The sequence below is a fragment of the Cyphomyrmex costatus genome, unplaced genomic scaffold (genome assembly GCF_001594065.2).
Source record: "Cyphomyrmex costatus isolate MS0001 unplaced genomic scaffold, Ccosl1.0 scaffold1403, whole genome shotgun sequence".
NCBI lineage: Eukaryota > Metazoa > Arthropoda > Insecta > Hymenoptera > Formicidae > Cyphomyrmex > Cyphomyrmex costatus.
The window spans coordinates 7302-15920 of NW_017275395.1; the positions used below are offsets into that span (position 1 = coordinate 7302).

The 8619-nt window shown below is 34.8% G+C and overlaps 1 pseudogene; it reads left to right on the top strand.

Moving 5' to 3' along the window:
• Positions 1-1364: 1364 nt before the first annotated feature.
• LOC108783048 (uncharacterized) lies at positions 1365-7829 on the top strand (annotated as a pseudogene).
• Positions 7830-8619: the final 790 nt, after the last annotated feature.

The window sequence follows — 8619 nt, forward strand, 5'->3', positions numbered from 1 at the left end:
TAAACGGTTTAGTATATACCTAGGTCTACTACTCCCGTCCCAGCATTCCCCCGCCTGTATGCGTGGCGCCGGCGAGGAAGCCAACGCGGCCTCTGTTAATAACTAGTAAAAAGAATAACAAAACACTCACTAATATCGATACAAATAAAATATAATATCAACTGAAATAACTCTGGGAATATCATTAGCATTATATTTTTCTGCCTAAATATACTAATTTTACATTACTACAATATTATTGTTTTGATCAATATTCTATCTTCATAATTATTACTCCAATCATAAAAATTTGTATATATATTAAAATTCAATTAGTTTCGGTTTCGATTATTTCATTTTTTCTTCTAATTACCCCCTCCTATCCTCCCCAAAGAAAGACGTGGATGAGTGAAGCTATATGATGAACCATGAATGCCATCTCAATATGGTACAAGACTCTGACGCTTCCTCAAATCTCTCAATTTAATTTCTAAAAAGAGGATACGATGGGCTTTTGCATTACGAATTTTGCTCAGAATTACATAGTCAATAGCCCCTGGCTATAAAGACTACCTTTAAAGATAAAGACATAATATTGTGCCTTTCGGCACTGGTGACAGCAGCCTGCCTAAAATACACAAATATAGTATCAGCTGAGAAGCCGAGGCTTCACCCCGCGCGCCCCGCTCCGCGCTCGCGTTCCCCCTTCTCCCCGCGACGCGTCCCTTCCGCAGCACAAGCATCGCGAACCAATCGGGACGTAACAAAGACGTAAGTTATTATATTCGTTATATTTATTTTATATATTTCAAACATGTTACAACAATTTTAATTTCTTTTTATCTATTTGTTAATAGGTCAAACTTTTGATATTGAAAACAATGAAGTTATCCCATTATACGATCCTTCACATCTTATTAAAGGTACAAGGAATAATCTGTTAACGAAAGATCTGATTGTCAGCTGGAAAGATAATAAACCAGATAAAATAGCATCGTAGGACGTAATAAAAACGGCATGGATAATGGATTAAAAAATAAATATAATTCGACCACATTTAAAAAAATTAACAGCGGAACACATAATAGGGTATATGCGTAAATTACAATATCGTATTTAAAATTTTTTTTTATAAAGTTTATGTACTTAGAAACGTTATTAATAGTGTTTACTTTTTTTAAAACAACTTAAACATTATGTAATTAATAATTGTAAACAGTGAAATATTTGAATTTGATCATGTGACTAAAAACGCGAGGTGATTGGTCGCTTGCGGCGTGACGTCAAAAGTTATGTAGCTTTCGGAAGTTAACATGTAAACAGATACGAGAATACGCCGTTTGCATATTTAATATAATTTGTAAGCAAGTAAAATAGAAATAACAATGGTGAAAACAATCGAGTCTGGATATGTGAAGGCTGACAGCAACAATTTACCAAAAATTGATATGTTTATGGTTTGCGAATACATCAAACAAGATGACAGATTCAATGCTGCCGAAGTCAGAGGTTCCAAATGTTGAGTTCATGTAAGCGTATCTAATCAAATAACTAGTTAATGGTTTAAGATTGGTAACACTTTTCTTTTAGGAATTTTTGCTTTTATTCCATCTATGTATTCATGTAGTTTAAGACTCAAGGTTTTCCGTTACTTTTTACTTGTCGTACATTCAGTACTGTTTTTGTTATTAGAAATAAATTCTGATACAGTATAATATACACAAATCCGCTTCTTTATTTGCGCCCAACAGGTTATGGGCCCAGGGCTACGTATATAGTTAAAAGACAACATTATTCTTTGACTAGAGAAGTGTGATCCGTGTATGGACATTAACCTTTTTCGTTTTGGAGAAAAGCGAAAGAATAACAAACATGTCTAATACTGATGCTTCATCATCCACAAATACGTCTACTATGATGACACCAATTGTTTCTACTTCAGTACCAAACATAGAAAAATTGGACGGGCAATCAAATTATGCCTCATGGAAGCTTGCGATGAAGATGAGTCTCATGCTTGAAGGTCTGTGGGACTTCGTAATTGATCCAACGCGTGATGATCGTGATAAAAACAATCGTGCTTTAGCGAAAATATGCTTGAGCGTAAAATCAACATGTTATATTCATGTGTGCAATGCAAAAACGGCCAAGGAAGCTTGGGATAATTTGCAGAAAGCTTTCGAAACTAAAGGTATGAATAGAAAATTTGAGCTGCAAAGACATCTTTTTGGAGTTAAAATTAGCAGCTTTACGTCAATGGAAGAATATATTAATAATATTTTAACAACAGTGCATAAATTGGCTGACATTGGCGTTAATATCAAAGACGAATTTATAAGTTTTGTTATGTTTAATGGCCTCACTTCTGAATATGAGCCCCTTATTATGGCTCTGACTCATACAAATGAGACACTTAATTCTGATAATGTAAAATGTAAATTAATCGAAGAAGCTGCAAGAAAAAAGTCACAGAATCAAGATACTGCAGCTACATTACTTACAAAAGGAGGATCTCTTAAGAAGAAACAATACTATAAAAAGAAAATTGTTTGTTATAACTGTGGGCATCCTAACCATAAGAGTCCGGATTGTCCAAAGCCCAAGAAAGATAAACCAGATAAGAAGACACTGGAAAGCTCGAATGATGACAAATCGAAGAAAAGTTCAAAAGACACCACTTTATTGACAACAGCTTTATTAACAACAGTTTCATCATCAGATTGGGTTATTGACTCTGGAGCCACATCCTATATGACAAATAATAGTGAATGTATATTGGAATTTAATCGGAATTCAAATGAATTTGTTAAAATGGTAGACAGTAGTGATATTATTTCGAATGGTTCAGGAAACGTCACTGTGGATTTTAATCAATGTGGAAAGAGTAACGTCAAAACTGTAACAGATGTGATGCTTGTCCCGAAATTAACTGTCAGTAAGCTGAATGACTGAAAAAGGTTATACAGTACTTTTTGATAATTCAAGTTGCAAAGTTTATAATGATGTTAACTTTTCAGTAAAAGGACAGATTGAATTTACTGGAACTAAGAAAAATGGTTTGTATATTGCTGACAAATATGAACGTGAACCAGTAACGGCTATGACGGCTGTGTCAGAGCAGGAATTATGGCATAGGCATTTAGGTCACTTGTACAGAAAAGGCATGAAGATGTTAAATGATGGACTTGTTACTGGAATCAAGTTTGTGGAAACTAAATCTGATCCATGTGTGATCTGCTTGGAAGGTAAACAAGCTGTTCAAAAATTTCCAAAGGTGAAAACTTGGAGAGCGTCAAATCTACTTGAGCTAGTCTACAGTGATATAGCAGGACCAATGGAAGAACCATCGTGGGGTGGTGCTAGATACTGTTTAATTTTTATAGATGATTACAGTAGAAAAACTTTTGGATATATGTTAAGCCAGAAAAGTGAAGTATTTTCAAAATTCAAAGAATTTAAAGCAATGGCTGAAAATTTGACAGGAAGATCTATAAAATGTTTAAGGACAGATAATGGTGGTGAATATACCAGTCAAGAATTTGAAAATTATCTGAAACAATGTGGAATAAAGCACCAAACCACCACACCATATACTCCGCAGCAAAACGGTGTGGCAGAGAGAACCAATAGAACACTTGCTGAAAAAGTGAGATGTATGTTGTCTGATGCGGATCTAAGCAAGAAATATTGGGCAGAAGCAATGAATACAGCCATCTATTTGAAGAATCGAACACCAACGTCAGCTGTAAAAGACGCAGTGCCTGAAGAGATTTGGTCCGGATGTACAGTAGATCTTGCACATTTAAAAGTTTTTGGATGCAGGGCTCAGGTCCATGTACCGAAACAACTTAGAAAGAAGTTGGATTGAAAATCATGTTAATATATGATGGTTGGATATAGTGAAGAAGCCAAAGGATATCGACTGCTGGATTTGAAAAACCCACGGAGGACAATTACTGCGAGGGATGTTGTCTTCATCGAATCTGCTAAACCAACTATTGAAGATATAGAAGAATCAGGGGAAAATAAAGAACTGGAAGAAAACACTATAATTGTGGAGATACCAGAAAGCAGTGAGGGAAATGAAATACACGAGAATAATGAAGATGTAGAGGAAGATGGGTCAGATAATACTGAATATGATTCTTGTAACGAAAATAATGCTGAATCAATTGAAGAAAATCAATTGGAGTTACAACCTGAAAGAAGATACCCACTGCGAAACCGTATGCCTAAAAGAGATGATGATATGGTATATTCATTTCATACTACCTGTGAACCAATTAATATGGAAGAAATAAAATGCAGATCGGATAAAAAATTATGGGAACATGCTATGGAAGAGGAAATGCGTGCTCTTTCGGAAAATAAAACGTGGGACTTGGTGAATCGCCCCGATGACAAGAACATTGTAAAATGTAAATGGATTTTTAAATTAAAAAGAGATACAGATGGTAAAGCGCAAAGATATAAGGCCAGACTAGTCGCTCGTGGTTTTTCATAAAAATATGGAGAAGATTATAAGGAAACATTTGCACCTGTGGTAAGACTGATTTCAATTAGATTATTATTTGGATTGGCAACCGAACTTGATTTGGAAACAAGTCACATTGATGTCACAACCGCTTTTTTGAATGGTGATCTTAATGAAGAAATCTATATGGAGCAGCCGGATGGTTTTATTGCACCGAATCAAGAGCATAAAGTATGCAGATTAAATAAAGCCATATATGGTCTTAAACAGGCGACACGATCGTGGAATACAAAAATTCACAATCTATTATTAAGAATAGGATTCAAAAGATCTAAATATGATTCATGTGTTTACATAAAGAAACAAGAAGAAAAACAAATTATTATTGCTCTTCACGTGGATGATTTCTACATATTTACGAATTGCAAACAAGAGATAGAAAAATTGAAGAAAGAAATCGGAAAGGAGTTAAAAATCAAGGATCTGGGTGAAATCAAGGAATGTCTAGGAATGAGAGTACAAAGAGACCGCAAGAAAGGTATCATCAGAATACCTTTGGATCAGAAGACTTATACAACGGATATTCTAAAACGGTTTAAAATGGATGAATGCAAGTCAGTTGGTACTCCGCTAGTTCCAAACGAGAAATTGAATAAACATACTGAAAAAGACAATAAGTATCCTTTTCAAGAGTTAATAGGTGCTTTAATGTATCTTTCTGTATGTACAAGGCCGGATATTAGTTTTGCTATTAGTAGTTTAAGTCAATTTAATACTTGTTATGGAAAAGAACATTGGATAGCTGCCAAAAGAGTATTAAGCTATTTAAAAGGTACTGTAAATTATGGTCTTTGTTTTCAAAAATCTATGCAGTACATTACAGGTTACGCTGATTCAGATTGGGGTGGTTGCGTAGTAGATCGTCATTCATATAGTGGATACATAATTAAATTTGCAGGAGCTGCTATTAGTTGGCAATCAAGAAAACAAAAATGTGTAGCCTTAAATACAACGGAAGCGGAATACATAGGATTATGTGAAGCTAGTAAAGAAGCAGTTTATGTTAAAAGTCTGTTCAATGAATTGTATGCAGGATGTAATAATATTGTACAATGATAATCAAGGAGCAGGTAAATTAGCAGAGAACACAATCTTTCATGGTCGCACTAAATACATAGCTATTAAGTATCATTACATAAGAGAGTTGGTAGAGCGTAATGAGGTAAAGATAGAATATATGTCAACAGATAAAATACCAGCGGATATGTTAACTAAGGCTCTACCAAAACCGAAGCATATTTTTTGTGTTAAACAAATAGGATTAAAACCATTGTAATTCTATTTATATATTAAAATATATTAAGTTAAGCGTTATAATTTTAAGAATTATCAGAGTTTCTTTGTTATTTGATTAAATGAGGGTGTTGAGTTTATGTAAGCGTATCTAATCAAATAACTAGTTAATGGTTTAAGATTGGTAACACTTTTATTTTAGGAATTTTTGCTTTTATTCCATCTATGTATTCATGTAGTTTAATAGCGTTTTCTCTTGGCTGCACCAGTGCAACACTCAGCTGTACTTTTGCACTAGTTCATCTTTCTTCCTTTTCTCTCCAGGAGAAGGGAAAAGGAAAAAGAATGAACTGGTGCAATCACCCTACACTGGTGCAGCCAAGAGAAAACGCTATAAGACTCAAGGTTTTCCGTTACTTTTTACTTGTCGTACATTCAGTACTGTTTTTGTTATTAGAAATAAATTCTGATACAGTATAATATACACAAATCCGCTTCTTTATTTGCGCCCAACACCAAAAACGCACAATGAGTTGATTAATTATGATATATGTATATTTATGAATAAAGCTGAAACAAGTACATGATCATAGCATAATTTATTTATAGATCTTCACGCGAAACCTATGGAGACAACGCAGTAGGGTATGTTCGGCTCATAAGGAACAACAATCAGTGCATAATAAAAGCGGATATCTGTCCTGAACATAAGGTCCGACAGAAATTATATAGTGTTACAATCATTGTAAATGAAGAAGATGAGTCTGTGCAAAGCATTGAGTGCCATGAATGTGCTGCATCGAGTGGTGAGTTTGATTTCTTTTCGACTGGTTAACGGCAAATGTCCTCAGTGAGAACTTACCACTGCTTTCAATAGTGTTGTGCAAAACTGAATTACCGCAACGGTATTTTAAACAGAAAGGAATTGCGAGAAATTAAAAGGAATCAAAAAGAATTAACGAGCATATGTCTCGAATCCCATTAAGCGACAATCTGGAATTGGAAATTTATAAGCAGGTTATGGTTGTAGTTTGTATTCCTATATCGAGATTGACTAGAACAAATTTTAATTCCTTTGGATTCTCCGAAACAGAAAGAGGTTACTTTCAATCCCGCAACATCCACCGTAGGACTATTTTAATTCCTCTATATTCCGAAGTGTTCAATAATGGAATTAAAAAAAATTGATTGGAATTGAAATTTTAATTCCTCGCAATTGTTTTTTGTTTGCTGGGAGTTTACTTAAAATAGTTATTTCATGAATATCAATACAAACTATACCGATAAGTAAAGTTTAATAAAGAAATTATTCCTGACATCTGTAATTCAGTTTTTTCTCATCGCCAAGATTAACATATGGCAAGATGAGGTTATGTTTATAAGAGATGTCAAAATGAAAAAATGTTTTAAATGATCAGTAATATTTATTCATGCATATTTTATTCTGTACTGAAGTATGCATTATTATTTTACAGGAGGATGTAAGCATGCGGTTGCATTTTTAATGTGGATTCATCGTCGGACTGAAAATCCATCACCTACAGAAGTGTCATGTTATTGGCGAAAACCTCGGCTTTCCAAAGTAGGAACTTCAGAGAAATATATAAAAACAAAACACCTTATTGCGAAGAAGCAGAATCCAAAAAAATTAGCAAACATCAAAAGTGAACTTTTTTTGAAGGATGTGCTAAAAATAGCTGAAGAAAAGCAGTTGGACAGCCAGATATCCAGGCATAATTTTATATTAAAAAGCAGAAAACTGTTCACGCTGTCGATCCACTAACTACTGATAGATTTCTGCAAAACAAGAGGCAACTCAGCTGAGGATTTTCTGCAATTAGCAAAAACGGAAATACCAATAGAGTACTGCTGTGAAGTTGAAAAGGCAACAAGAGACCAAAGTAACTGCAGTTTATGGTATGAACTGAGGTACGGTAGGATCACAGCATCAAAGATTTATGAAGCTGCCCATTGTCAAACATCGAATGGTTCTTACGTCCAACAAGTCATCGGCGTAGCAAAGGTCGTTTCATACAGAAACGATGCAGCGAGGTATAAATCTAGAAGAGCAGGTGATCCATGAAGTAAGAAAATCAACAGGACTGCAGTTGACAAAATGTGGTTTGATGTTAACACCGGAACACCCTACACTTGGAGCCTCACCGGATGCAATATCACAGGAATATATTGTCGAAGTGAAATGTCCAAACTCTGAGAAGGGTTTTGAAAAATTCCTTCCAAAAGGAAGCATAAATAGTAAATGTAAGGCCCAAATGAATCTTCAGATTAGTGTTGACGATTTAGCCCGAATCTCCGGATATCCAGGTATCCGGATATCCGGATAGTGATAGATCCGAGATAAAATATCCGATCGAACCGGGTATCCGGATCTTTCGGATCCGAATCTCGGATTTTGGATCCGAATCTCGGATTTCGGATTTGAAATCCGAGATTCGGATCCGAAATTTGGCTGAACACGGATTTCGAATCTTCCGACATATATCTCACCGCAGCTACGTCCATTGTAGTCGACTGCTAGCACTATGTATTTTCAAATATTAAATCTCATTGAACCGTGAAAGTTTCAAACAAAATACTAATAATAACAAGCCGTAACGGTCAAGCGGTGTCTTGGATTCTTCGAATACAATTATATATGAATTTATATACTACGAATGTAGATTCTTAATCCGCGCCGAAATTTGTTCAGACTTAGAACGCAAACTCAAAACTATCGCAGTATTATCGCGAGTTAAATTGATTAACAATTTAACAATTTTGATGTTTATAGCAAAATTAGATGTTAATAATGTTGATTGAAATGTGTAGATGATACATTAAACCTATATCGAGAGAGAGAGAGAGAGAGAGAG